Below are 15,585 nucleotides of genomic sequence, written 5' to 3' on the forward strand. Positions count from 1 at the left end.
TGAAGCCCTCACCTTGGTACTACTGGCATTAGTCATCTCCCGAATCGACTACGCCAACGCCCTATACGTTGGCATCCCACAATATCAAATCAACAGACTACAACTTATTCAGAACCAAGCAGCTCGCCTTATCTATCACCAACCGAAACACCACCACGTCCGTCCCCTCCTCAAGGCCCTCCATTGGCTTCCTATTTCGGAGCGCTGCAAGTTTAAACTTGGTTGCCTAACCCATAAATCTCTGGCAGGCACCGGTCCTTCCTTCATTGCCTCCCTTTTGCATCCCTATACCCCCTCTAGGAATCTCCGCTCCTCTCATCTTGCGCTCCTTCAGACCCCCCGCTTCAAGCGCAAAAAACACGGCGGTCTCAGGTTCTCCTTTCTGGCACCCTCTTTCTGGAACTCTCTACCGCTGGAATTGAGACTTTCTTCCTCTTATCTTCACTTCAGGTCCCTCCTAAAAACCCACCTTTTTCTCGGTATCTATTCATAAATCTCTTTCTCCTCTCTCTTGCTTCTGCCTCTCGTTGATTAAAGTGAATAGCGCCAAGAAACCGTCCGGTGAATGCCGCGCTTTACAAATAATTTTTACATTACATTTTTACATTACATTTACATTACACTGGCTCCACCACCTATGGTGCGTCTGAGGTCCCTGGACCACCCTGCCAAAGGAAAGAAGGAGTCCTGTAAACAAAGTGCTCCAGGACTGCACAAAACTGGTTTGGACTAGGTACAGGCCCCTCTGCCTTCAGAGGACAAAAGATTTAGTAGTATAAATATGGGGACCCAGACCCCAAGACTTTAGATCACTTCTGGAACAGCAAGACAAACCTCCGCCAAGGAGAAGAACCAAGGAAGCTGTAGGAGTTGGACTGCCCCACTGCCAGTGTGCTGTGTTGCTGGGTCAGCCTACAGTGGTGTCTTCAGTGCCAAGGAGAGGAGAAGGAACTTTCAAGTAACTTTTATCATCTTGCAGAATATTACTCCAAGGGCTTGAACTTGTGCTTGCCTCCTGCTGAAGTCTCAGGGACAAAAGACTTCACCACCAGCTCCCCTCTGAATTTCCTTACTGGGAATTCTGTCTGCAGAAGCCTGCGTGTCGCTGGGAGCTGGAAGCATGACTCAATGAAGAAGAAGCGTATCACAACTGTTGCATTGCTGGAGAAGCATATCGCCGCCGCAACTCCATACCGAGAGTGACTTTACATTTCACACAAAAACGGTTCATGGTCAGCTGCGAAGACCCCATAGGACAAACAACTTTTGTGTTTAGCAAATGTTTGCATGATCCATTCGTGTACATACTAAAATACCGGTCACAGAATACGCTTCCATCTAACTAGACTTCTTTGGGTCCAAATCTTTCTAAAGAAATTACAGAAGGATATCTTTTGGTTCCATATTCAACCTTACGTGCTGAAGATGGTCTGACAGACTTATTGCCAACACACACCGAAACGTCGACTGCAGCATCTATTTCTTCACACATTCGTTGGTTTTGAGGAATTGTGTGCTGTTTTGTTCAGATCATTTCCTTGGTCATCATATGGAATAGATGTACGCATAGTTGCTTTGTAGGTTAAGGCTATGTTTGGTTGATTCGGATTGCATCCCTTGTTTTCATTTGTATATATATATATATTAAATATATGCTCTTTTGAAGAAAAGTTTGCCCCGTGTACTCCCATTCTATGGTTGCGAGAAAACTGACCACATGAAAAAGATATGTGTTTTGTTTTGTGTGTTTGATTCATCATTGGTTCATCACTGAACAGGGTTGAACAGTAAGTTACTTCTATACAAGGGGGGGCGGAGCTAGCTCTCGACCAAGATGGCCGCTTGAGCCGAGAGCTCCGATAGCCCGCCACATTATCCGCCCAATATCCTGCAGCTGTGCATCACTTGCACCGTAAAACAGTGACTCAGGGCCCCCTGGGGTGACGCGGCGCTGATGGAAAGAAGAGCGACTCGCCTACCTGCCCCCTGAGTGAAGATACAGCCCATCGCTGATACCGGGCTGACTATGCCCCGGACGCTGGCACTGCGTGGAGGCTGTTGTGGTGCGGGGATCTTCCTTCCCCTCCCCGGCTGGAGAGGTGACGTGCAGCCCTCACCGAAGTCCCGCTGCGGAGGCCCTGCAGCGGTGGGACCGGCCTGGTGTCTTGGAGACCTTGCTGCCCGTACCTGCGATTGCTGGTCTAGTGTGTCCCTGACGTCTGTGGGGGGCGGGGCCGGCCGCCTGGAGGGATCGGCAGGACAGTCCTGCATCAACTCGAGAGCCGGTGCTTTCAGGGGGGCAGAGGCAGCGCTGCCTCGACTGCCTTCCAGACGCCTGATGCAAGGCTGGTGAGTGCGCCCCTGATGACAACGAGGCCTGCCAGGTAGCCCTGCTGCTTTCCTATGCAGCAAACTGACACAAGAAGCGCCCCCCTCCCTTGAACTGCTTGTTTCTGTGGACCTCCTGCAGAGAACTGCTCTCCGATCTGAGTCCATCACCCTCCTGAGCGTCTTCGTGACCTGCTTGCTGCGCACCAGTGGGGAGGTGAAGCCACATATTGCCCCGTTAGCCCACACTGATTCCTGCGGCACGGGACGAGCTGACCACACGAGGACTGGCTAACGCCACCATATATTACGTTCGCACTATTGCCTGGCGGGGGAGCGACGGACACCCTATGGCGTATCAGACACTCTCTATATAGAGGGAGGCAGGACAGGAGGAGATAACCGCTATTTGAGGCCCTTGACCAACTCCCTGCCAGCTACCACTTGCGGATAGCTTTGGGGCGACCCCCCTGGATGGATGGAGGGGGGAATACTTCTGGGGGGGGACAAGGTGAGCCCTGAAGCTGGAGTGCTGGACCACGGACCACATATTGAGCGGCTTGCGGTGTGCTGCCATTTTGGGACATTCACACCCGCATCACTGTGTGGAGACCTTACTACACGTGGATTGCAGAATTGGCCCTAGCTGGACCGGACAACCTCACAGTGCCTGATGAATCAAAAGGAGGGAAGTGCAGGCGATTTTTAATCCAGGTCCAGCAAACATGCCTGTTGGTTAGACTCTACAATAGTGGTATGCAGTTCCTAAATACTAAAACAGAAGGTTGTGTGTATTCATGTGCTCCACATAGTGGTGCAGAGTCAAAGAAGTATGGAGAAGAATCTTCTCCTTTCGGAAAAAGACCCTCACAGACCCAGCCAGCTAGGTGTCTTGCTTCATCATTGGGTCTGCTTCTTATCGGGTCGGCGCTGCAATCCCCGATCTGCACCCGAGATGGGGCCTTCTTGGCGGAGATCTTTATTCCTTATGCCGATGGGTGAAGTGCGTGTAAGGGCCCTAGGTCAGTGTAGGTGATAGTGATGTGTAGGAATGTGGGTTAAAATAGGAGAGGTGGTACACTCAAAATAATTTTAATGAGACGTGGCCCCTACCCTGATTAAAAGTAAAAGGGCGCGTATTTTCACTCTAAAGATGTGAAATGTATGCGCTTGTCAATAAGGTCAACATGTTTCTTGCCCATTAATTTATTAGATGGCAATTCATCAGGACCAGTTAGGATCTACCTACACTTATTGGTAGTGGTCAACAATTGGGTGAAGTGAGAAATTGACCACCTTTACAGCACCCAAATAAGTGGTACCTGTAGATCTAAAAATAACCCCATTAGGGTCAAGAATGCATGGCATCAGTACTTGCTTGTGAAGACACTAATGTTTAGTGTCAGTTCCTCTGGAATCAAGCAGGCGGTTGTCCTATCATCACAAAGCCGGTCCGGGCAGACAAAACTCACAGTGCCCCCCGCAGCCACTACAGCTTGTAGTGGAGACGGAGTTCCAGGTACACACACATTGCTATGTTAGCATAAGCGTCTTAGATTTAAAACGCCATCTTGCCACTTTTGCTGCTTTTGCACACGACACTGCAGGTAGCTGTTATTATAAGAAAAATGCTTGCTTGCTTTTCTTTCACATGAGAACGGTTTGTTGTTCACATCCCTAGATGTGTGCAGAAGCCGTCAGGGACAAATAACAATGAATGCTTTTGAATTCATGTTGATCGGCCCACGCTCTAGCCATAACACGCATACAGCTGCAAATATCTGAAACTCGAGTGCGTTTAATACTTCAGTTTGCATGCATGATTCAGACACTTGGAGAAGACCTTTTCCAGACACAGAGCAAAGCTGATCCAGTGATGTGATTCACCTAAGCTGATATTTACGGTATGGGGTTCCCCATTCAAACCTAGAGACCTTCTATTAGTTTAATAATACTAGCTTACTAGCGAAGGGAGGGTGGTTGTATTCCACTATCATTTGTAATATGATTTCTCCATTCCTTTTCTGTGGTATTGTAACAATGCTGATGGTCATATTTTAAATCATTTGTATGCTTATGTTAGCCAAAGTACTGCATCTTATGGTATGTAGTTAAAAATAAACATTTTAAACTTTACTGTGTCTTTGATTACTCTTGTTGTGGACTGATATGAGAATAATAACGAACAGGTGTTTCTGATTCTCACCATTCCTGAGAGTACTCAAAGTCGCTTGTTCTGGGTTGTTTAATCATTGGTAGCTTCGAGATGATACAGAGAACGAATGAGACACTGATGCTAGTCGGATAGGGGTTCTGGGTACTGAGGTGAGTTTTTTTGTACACCACAATTCACTGAGGTCCTGGTTTCCTACGCATAGTTCTGTGCATTGAGCAGAATCCCTGCAACAAGCTGTGATGGGACGTCCACGTCGCTGCAACTCTGACGCTCGAGTTGCCACTTGCACACGCGGTGACTCACATGTGAAACCAAGATGGGGTGAGTGGATAGAACGCAACCTAAATTGTCATTCAACCAGAAGTGGTCCAAGTCCGGAGAGATCGCCACTGAGGATGGAGTTGGGGAAAAGGACCAGACCATGGAAGACGAACGCCAGGACATTTGTGGACTCTTATTGTCGAAGAAAAAAAATCTTCAAGGCGGGATATCCTCTTTGGGCACAAAGATGGATGCCCTAACTTACAGAATGGACCGCATGGCTGAAAGACTGGACAAACATGCGGAACGACTTGACATGTCGGAGCGCAGATTGCAAGAGACGGAGGAAGCACAAACTGTCCTCGATACTGAACACAAACAGCTGGGCAGGGTACTCCAAGTCTTACAGGATAAAACAGAGGACCTGGAAGCCCGTTCCAGACGCTGTAATCTCCGCACTACGGGCCTTACGGAATCTACACCAACAGGGAACATGGAGCTCTTCATAGAGAGACTTCTGAAGACGCTACTGGGCGATTCCTCGTTCTCAAGTATGTTTGTGGTGGAAAGGGCACACCGCTCACTTGGCCCACGACCAGCGCCGGGAGCACCCCCCAGACCGATCATAGCGAAACTGCTAAACTACAGGGATGGAGATGTTGCGCTAAAACTGGCCCGTGAGAAACAACCACTACGCTTTGAAGGATCGAGGATATCTCTGTTCCCGGACTTCACAGTTAAAGTCCAAGAAACACAGCGTTTGTTTGCCCCCATGATTAGAAAACTTTGTGTACTTGGAGCAGACTACGACATGTTATACCCTGCGAAACTGAGAGTAAACCGGCAGGGGCACTCGCATATTTTCACCGACCCAAAGTCCCTACAAAAAGTGTTGAAAGACTTGATGAAAGAGAAGCAGCCTCACCCGGAATAATAACCCCTAGATGAGGCTGCAGGAGGCCCCATGGATGAACAGGACTGACTGCGCCATGGTGACACTAACCGCTGAGTATAGTCTGATGTTTCAGGGGGGAGGGGATACGTTTTTATTGGTATTGTGTTTGGGATGGCAGCCTCATGTCCCTTTTATTTGTGGCCCCTGCTGCCTCGCCTGGTGACTGGTCGCCTTACCTACCTTGCGGGGGGTGTGAAGATCTGCTCTCTTACAGGGGGAGGAACACACTGATGGAACTTCCATCCACTATTTTGCCTCAGCCTTAACTTGACGGGAGGATGGAGGTGGTAATTGATTTACTATGCCCTCTCTGATTTGAAATTTTTATGGGTTAGCTCGGGGCTGAGGTCCACGCTACATTACTGCTCCCTGAGGAACTACGGAACTGTGTTCACCCACACCATTTCGCAGCTGCGTGTATCTCTTGTGGCAGTGTACAGCGTATGGCCTTCATAGGTCATGCACTCTTATTGCTGTGCAAGCTACATCCACCCCTGCATGAACCACACCTGGGATGTGTTTTGTTATTTGGGAATGGGTGGGTTTTCGGTTTGGATGGGAGGGATGGTACCGCAGCCAAGTTGGGGTTGGGCAGGTGTGGGAGTGGGATGGGGGGTTTGATCCATGAATTGCTTCAATGCTTACTTACACTGATTGCTTTTACATGTTGCATTATTGTGGGATTGAAGTTACAAAGGACTGTCCACCACAAATTTGGCCAGACGCGAGTGGGTGGTGGGACATAGACCTGACGAGATTATCCTTGCTACTTCTTAACTACATACTCTCAAATGACAGACACATCGACGACTGGACACGATCACATTCTTGACTCAATGGTCCTGCTCACTTGGGATGTACGTGGTCTTAATGATCAGCAGAAGGTCCGTAAAATTCTGAGCTACCTATACAGACACCACGTTGACGTGGCCCTCCTACAGGAGACTCACCTTCCTCCGGATAGTCCCATTTTACGTACTAAAGGGCTGCTGGGCAATGTACACGCTGCGGGCTTTACTTCTCATGCTAGGGAGGTCTTGACATGGGTAAATCCGAAGACATCGGTCACACTGATGCCCTTGGAAATAGACAAAGAGGGTAGATTTGTCCTATCCAAGTGTTGTGCGAAGGGACCGGAACTTTTTCTTTTAAATGTCTATGGCCCTAATTTTGACCACCCAGACTTCTATACTAATTTGACCACTTTGACCCAATCATACGCTCAGTAACATATCTTGTGGGGAGGGGATTTTAATTTTACTAGGAACCCAGCTCTAGACAGGTCGGATGGCCCAGACAGAAGCCCCTCGGCATCTGCCAGAGTGGTGGAGACGCCCCTGATAAGCTTGGACATGTGTGATGTTTGGCGACACAGACACACAAACCAAGGAGGATATACGCATTACTCTGCACATCACAATGTCCATACTAGAATAGGCTACTGGTTTGCTTCACGACACCTATGCCAACATATTCGTGCATGCACGATCCTTTCACGTACCTACTCTGATCATTCACCACTATTACTGACACTTGCTTCTCCAAAGAAACAAATCCCCCCATTTTTATGGCACTTCCTAGATACTGTTTTTAAAGAGGAAATTGCCATGTCCATTGAGACGTTTTTTGAGGTAAACGTGCGGTCCGTGGACTCCAAACAAACTGTCTGGGAGGCTTTTAAGGTGTATATCAGGGGGGTAACATTTTCCAAGCATGCGGAGGTTCTTCTTAAGTCGATACGCAACAGGCTGATGGATCTGGAGCGTAAATTGAAGGACCTTGAGTCCTCTCGCGTCACGGACCAGAGCGAAGAACTTACTTTAGAACTAGCGCAGACACTTTGGGAACATCACGAGGAGGCCGATGCAGAAATAAAACACCTCGGGAAATATGCCACCGCTCGGACATATGGCGAGGGCAAACAACTGGTGACGGTTCTCGCACAAATTCTTAAGCAGCGCAGGGACAGAACTACGATACCAGACATCAGACCGCAGCCAGGGGGCCCCCCGCTTATGGAGGCCCAGGTAGCGGACCAATTTCAAGCGTATTATGCGGAGCTATACTCCTCCCGCGGCTGCAGCCCAGATGATCACATACTGGACTACCTGACTCACATTGAACTCCCATGGCTATCCATGGCTATCCAACTGGCACTGTGAGTTCTTGATGCACCCGATTGAGTGGGAAAAAGTTGTCCTAGCCCTCTCGGATATGAGAACCAGGAGTGCGCCGGGGAGTGACGGTCTCACTGCTCCCTTTCATAAGGCGTTCCAGGACCTTCTAATGCCACACTTACTCACACTGTTTGAGGACATATGCACCTCAGGAACGATGCCCCCGGCGATGCGAGAAGCGATCATTGTGGCCATACTCAAACCGGGGAAGCCTCCGGGTGAGTGTGCCTCGTAAAGACCTTTGTCTCTCATGAACGTGGATGCAGAAATCTTTGCGAAGCTGCTCGCCAATCGTTTAGCCCCACTTGTCACTACTTTGGACTCACCGGAGCAGGCTGGCTTTGTACCTAGCAGGAACTTAACATTTAATTTACGTACCGTTTTTGCTGCTCTACAACATACACGTTCGGAAGATCCTGCAATTGTGGTCTTTTTGGACATGGAGAAGGCCTTCGGCTCAGTCGAATGGCCCTTCCTTAGGCAGGTCCTTGGCCGCATGGGAGTGGGAGCGGTTTTCTTGCAGCTCCTAGCGACACTATACTCCTCCCCCACGGCACGCATCCGGATTGGCTCCCTTGTCACCGACCCCATACGGGTTTGCAGAGGTACGAGACAGGGCTGCCCCCTGTCGCCAATACTTTATGCCCTGACAGCAGAACCCCTGGTTTGTGCCCTACAGGAATATCATGGGCAGAGGGGCATAAGTTTTCCGAACTACCGTTTAATTGTCTCTACGTATGCTGACGACACGCTTATCTATGTTAGAGAGCCTGAAACTAACCTCTCTCCGGTTCTGCACGAGGTTATCCTCTTCGGTTCCCTATCAGGTATAAAAGTCAACTGAAACAAGTCCATCATGTTCCCCCTCACCCCAGCCACGGTCAGATTTGAGCTGGAATACCCCCTGAAATGGACTACAGAGGCGGTGCTGTACTTAGGTATCCGGCTACATACTGACTCAGAGGTTGTCCGTAGAGAGAATTATAGAGTAGATATCTCCAAGCTAGAGGATGATGTTGACAGGTGGATTGGTCTCCCTTGATAATTGATGGGTAGAGTATCCCTTATGAAAATGATTGTTCTACCACGCTTCCTGTTCCTGTTTACAAACATACCTATGGTCCTGTCCAGAACATTCTTTCAGTGTCTACACTCCTCAATGGTGCATCTGGCATGGACGGGCAAGCAACCTTGCATTGCTTGGAAGATATTGACATTGCCATATATGATTGGGGGACTCGGAGCTCCCGACTTGGAATTATACTATAGAGCTGCTCAATGCTCTCATGCATATCACTAGATACACAGACCCTCTGACATTCCGCACATACGGATTGAGACCATAGTTGCCACCCCCAGGCCTCTTCCAGCCCTGCTGTTGGCGCCTCTGGATAGACGCACTGGTATAATGGACTCTCTAAACTCGGTCGCACACGCTTGGCATTATATCCTGGATGCTCAAGCCGGTAATATACTGATTGGGTGCACCGCGGAAAGGGGCAGATGCAGACAACGAACGTGAGAGAACCGCAATGGATTTCTCAACCTGCCCCCGGGCATCTCCTAAAGAATATTAATATCTTTATCGAAGGTACAGATACTATTGATCTGACCTCATTATTCTGAACAAGTGGAATATTTTTTCGCTTTAGGAGCGATAATGCGCTTTCCTACAATTACCGGTCCTGATGAAAGCCTTTAGACCTTTACAGAAGGCTGAAACATGTTGACCCCTACATTATGAAAAGTACGGCAGACCAGTAACTCCGTCTCACCCCGCACTTCTTTCTTTTTAATTCTCTGATCAAGCTTTCAAGAATAAAGTTACAATGGAAACAATGACCAAGAGATTTTAACTCACCAGATACGAACCCTCTCACATCCCCCTCCCTTATTTTTCATGTCTGGATACTACTGTTTAACCAGAAGGTCTTCCTCCGGGTGGAGGGCAGCATACATTCAAAAAAAGACCCGATGATGATGCTGCACTATTACACATAAGCGGTAACCCAGTTCATGCCGCCTTTGTACCTGTGTATAGTTATGAGGGTTCTTTTATGAAGGAACCAACAGAAAAAAGACCCTGGCTATACAGGACAAGTGGTCCACTCTCTTTTGATTTTTTTGCCACTAGCTTGCCCCATGTAGGGACAGGGGAGTCATAACTTCGTTGCAGACGCTGAACGTAATTACCATAGGAGATCTCTTTGCAGACGGCACTGTCCGTTCCTGGGAGGATGTTACAGAGGGGGACGAAGTAAAGATGCCCCTTGCGCAATTCCAGTTCCACAGAATTACACATGCTCTCAGGGACCTACTTGGGGAGGATATAGCGGAGCCCCCAGAGGTTCCGGCACTGACTGCTGTTATTAAAGCACAGTCACCCACTAAACTAGTGTCCAGAATATACCACACCACGCTGTCCGCCTGAGAAGGTGACTACACCAAACCACGACTGGCATGGCAACGAGATTTACAGGTAGACTTGATGGATGATAAGTGGCTCTACTGCTGCTTGAGTACCAAAAGAATCTCGCTCAATGGACGACATAGATTAATCCACTTTAAATTCCTCAACAGGGTTTACTATACACCGGAACGATTATATCGCTATGGCCTGCGCGAGGGATCTCAGTGTGACAGATGCGGAGAGCAAACAGCTGATTTTTCACGTAGCCTGGGCCTGCCCGGGGGTCGCCTACTTCTGGGGAGATGTCTTTACTGAAATTAATCGTATCACGAATATGACGCTATTCCCAGACCCAGTCCTAGCACTACTGGGCTATTCCAAACCTCTTCCCAAGGCACACAGACGTCTGGTGGACATGGCACTCCTCTTAGCTAAGAGATGTGTTGCGCTCTGTTGGCTTTGTGGCCTGACACATACATTAGCACAGTGGTCCAGAGACATGCTGTACTGCTGCACTCAAATGGAAAATTATAGCGAGTTACTACCACCCGCAACAGACTCAAAAACATTTGCTCCCTATATATGACCAAAAGATCCACCCCGACGACTACCGAACATGATGACAATACACCTCCGGCGAAGACTGGTTACGACAACCAAGACTCTACCACGCAGCGAGACCCCCATCTTTGACACTGATCACTTAACCTTTCACGTTATTGCCCGCCAGGGTAGAGGTATAGAAGAGAAGGAACTCTTTGTCGTTCTGCGGACGGGACCACTTGTGTATTTGCTGTTCTAGCCTTTTTATAATTTTTTAAAATGATGCTACGATGTATGTTCATTAGACTGTTGCCTGTAGATGATGTCACTTGGAATGTGTCACTGTCTTTATCTTATAGACCTGTTTTATTTTCCTTGTTTTAAAACTCAATAAACATATTTAAAAAAAAAGTTACTTCTATACAAATAACTATTGAATTAAATACAGAAACAGAATCCCTTGTAGAGAACCCTCTCACTTAATTCTAGCATCACCAGAGAAGCGTGCCATCGTCAAAGCTGTTACCCGACGCATCACCAGAGAAGCGTGCCATCGTCAAAGCTGTTACCCGACGCATCACCAAAGAAGCGTGTCGCTGCCACAGAGGTCGCAGTCGCATCACTGGAGAAGCATATCGCAGGGCCTGTCGTGACTCCAAAGATACAGAGTTTGCTGCACGGCCACCGGGCATGCTTGCATCGTCTTCACGTCGTCGCATCAGGGGGGCCAACTTATCGCATCACACCGGATTGTCACATCGCATCGAGGCACCATCTTGTTGCATCATAACTGGAACGCAGTACAAAAATCAACGCATCACCTCCCCTCCGGTAAGGACCAAGACGCATCCCCTACTCTGCGCAAGCATTGAGGCGTGACGCATCGTCTCCCCCGAAGTAAGGAACCAATGCATCTTTATCCCCACGAACCTTCTGTTTGTTTTGCGTTACGCATCCAGGTACTTTTGTGAGAACTTTGTCGCATTTATCACCAACTTGAATTAAGTGACTTCTACCATCTTTAAGTCTATTTTAAGAACAGTATTGTGGATTTTTGTTGTTTGTGGTCTTGTGTTAATTCTATATAAAGAAGACTTATTTTTTATAAAACCTGTGTGGTGTCCATCTGTAGTGTTTTCACTGTATGTGTTCACAAATGCTTAACACACTGCCTCTGAGATAAGCCTGTCTGCTCGTGCCAAGCTACCAAGAGGGTGAGCAGGGGTTATCCAGTAGTGTAATCCCCTTTCCTTGACTTAGAAGCAAGGGTCCCTATTTAGTCAAAGGTACCTACCTCTGCCAACTAGAGATCTCCCGTTCTAACAGTAGCAGCCTATCATATCCACCAGGGACACATGCTAAATATGGCTGCATACTAAAAATAGTTAAAACCACCTGATGCTGCTGAACACTGGGCTTCAAAGTCTCCCGAGACAATCTTAACATGTCCAATAACTGGAGACCCTCCTTTTTTAGATTCTTTCTGGTAATCAGCTGGATAGTGCTCGGGTTAGTTAAATATTCTGGGTGACCTCAATCTCTAATAAACTCTTGCACAAACTTAACCCATGGGATCTTTAAGGCAACTTCCAAGTAAAGACTATCCTGTAGAATCTCCCTCTTTAACTTGGCCTGTTCTTTTGACCAGATCCTGTGCCAGAGGAGAATAGGTTCCAGTTTTATAAGGTCAGAGATATATGGGAGGCCGAGCTCAGCATGACAGACGTATGTGGAGGTACTGGCTGGAACTGACAAAATATACCTTAAAAAAGTGTTTACCAATAATTGTATCAGGTGTGTGTCAGCAAAGCCCCAGTCCCCCACTCCATACATTGCAGTAGAAATACATTTGGCTTTGTATATTTGTATAAGCTCTCCTGGCCGTTTCCTACCCAATTTGTTCGAAAAGGTGGCCATAGCAGTTGTCCTAATAAACGCCAGCATTTTTGCAGAAATGGCTTGGGTCCATTAAACGTTCTGATTAAATGAAATACCAAGATATGAAAAACTCTTGGTGGGGGCTATTCTGTGCCCATCCACAAGCATGTCCCTAGACCTCTCATTCCCACGTCCACATCTCATTATAAAAGTCTTTGTCGTGTTAATGCCAAGATCCTTCATTAAATTAGAAAAACAGTTTAAAATCTTCTGGAGACCAATCTGCGTACCGGACATCAGTTCTGCGCCATCCGCATAAAGGAGCGCAGGTATAGGACGACCACCTATTTGGGGAAAGTCTCGACCATCCTTAAGCAGTGCCTGCCCTAGCCCATTAATATAAAGATTAAAAAGGAAGGGGGCTAGGACACAACCTTGCCTAACCCCACTCTTTATGGGGAAAGAAGCAGTATGTTTACCACCCAGACCAAAATGCACCCGTGCCTCCCCTCCCACTGTAGAGGCGCATAAGAAAATGGATAATATTAGGGTCAACCCCCACAGTCTCAAGGACCTCCCAAAGTTTGCCATGCCTCACAGAGTCGAAGGCCGCAGTGAGATCCACAAAAGCTAAAAACAATCTGCTCTTCTTCAGTCTAGTGTACTTCCCCAAGAGGATGGCTACATTTAGGCTCTGCTCTATTGTCCCTAGCCCCTCATGAAAACTGTATTGAATATCAGATAGGATCTGGCTGCCCTAGGCCCAATCATGTAGGCGTTCCAAAATAATTTTCCCCACTACTTTAGCCAAAGAATCCAATCAGAAAATGGGCCTATAGCAGCCAGGATCCTGACGGTCCCCTTTTTTAAAATAGGAACAATGATAGATTCCACCCAAGTCGACGGGAATGAGGCGTGGCAACTGGCATTTATTACTTGTGTGTGATAAATGGTCCCCAAAGATTGGTGTTTAACTTAAACAGGTCCACTGGGACCCCATCTGGCCCAGGGGCCTTGCCACCTAAGCTTGCCAAGAGTGCTTTATATACTTCCTCCAAGGTAAACTGGAGGTCCAATTTACCGGTGGTTTCCTCTTGAAAATTGCTATTTTGGATATTAGAGTATCCCTGCCCATTGTACATTGTGGAAAAATGTTCAATCCATTAATCCTCGGATATAGCAATTTCTATTAAGGGGCTCCCTCCCGGTGGTAGGAATGGAGTGTTTACTGCTTTCCAAAAAGCAGCACTATCTTTTATTTGTGAGGCTATGTGGAGGGATCCCCATGCTTCTTTCCTCAGGGCGTTCTTTCTTTCTGTGAGGGCCACCCTATAATCCCATCTTGCCTGCCTAATGTTAGTGATATTTCTTGGTAGTTTGTGTAACTCGCGCTTCAAGATAGTATAAGCTTGTGTACACTTTGTGTCAAACCAACCCTGGGGGCTTCTTTTGTTTTTGGGCATGTAATACTTCCCTTACCACACATGCTATTACTTGGAAGGAGGATATCATACTGTCAGGAGTAGCTGACTCACTCAGGCAAGTGTGCACTGCTATAGAACACATTTTATTCTTCTAATTTACTGTAGTAGCACTGACATATAACTTGTCATGTGGGCAAGTCAAAATGTTCTTCTACAAATAAGTAAACAGCAAAATACTGCCACTTAGCATTGTTCTCTTTTTCCACTTTTTAATTACAAATCAACAGTCCCAGTTTGAATGTTATAGTGAGTGAGTTGACAACAAATGCAGAAACAGTTTGGATTATTTGAAGAAACACTGTTAAACGTTCTAATCTCCTCTTCAAAATTATCAACATGTAATACCTCTCTCCTGTTCCACTGCACCTGTAGATACCAAATCCTCATTTTACCTGCAGTTGTATTTAGGACCAAAGAAACAAAACTGCACATCATCTAAACTATTTTCTACCTCTGACACTGTACAATACAAGCAAGCTCTATTCATTTTTGCTAAAATTGGGCAGGAGTTTTCACATAGTAAAGCCTCCTACCTAAAGTTTACATTTTTGAGTGGTGTACACCTAACATTCTGAAATGATGAAAGGTGCTTTGGCACACTTTCTTTGATGGACATGCTAGTGAGTGTCCATGCAAATTAATTTGTATGCTTCCCTTACTTTGCATGGATCTAATCCTTGTTAAGCTACAATTTTCAATTTTCGACTTCTGCTTGGAAACTTATATACGAAAAGTCTCAATAGATCAATTTATTGCTGTTGAATTCTGCAAATCCCACTACAGGTCAATTTGTATACAGGGGCCTGTCTACGTCTTCCCTGTACCTCTTCAGCAATAATTTCCTCAAAATTTCTAGCTGCCTTCACTTATTTAGGAATAGGAGTACCATTCTTTACCTCATAACATTCTCCTGATTCATCAACTGCATGCACTAATGTATTCTCATTCACAAGTAGCTTTCTTCATACACAACACTATTTTGTCCAGCGTCTTCATTCTCTGTAAAATCAAACTAAATAGCTTCCTTTTCATAGCAAAGGCTTTATCAACTATACCCTCAACACATTCCTTTTGCCTCTCTGATTCTGTTCTTCTTTTATACTTCTTCGTACTTCTTGTGAGATTAAGAATTACTCTACTACAAAACATTCCAACTCTGATTTCCCTAAATAGTTTCTGCCTCCTTGTTAAAGTCTCATTTTTTTGGTTTGATTATTTTCATCTTTTTTTATCCACCCAAGTATCACTTTGGGCTTTTTCGCTTAAGTCTACTGTTCAAACAGAATTTACAGATTGCCTCTAAATTAAGCCTGACTACTCTTTGCCAAGCTACCAGAGGGTTGAGCACAGGTTAATTTGGGGTAAGCTTGTGA

This window comes from Triturus cristatus, chromosome 5_2 (genome assembly GCF_964204655.1).
Source record: "Triturus cristatus chromosome 5_2, aTriCri1.1, whole genome shotgun sequence".
NCBI classification, from domain to species: Eukaryota; Metazoa; Chordata; class Amphibia; order Caudata; family Salamandridae; genus Triturus; species Triturus cristatus.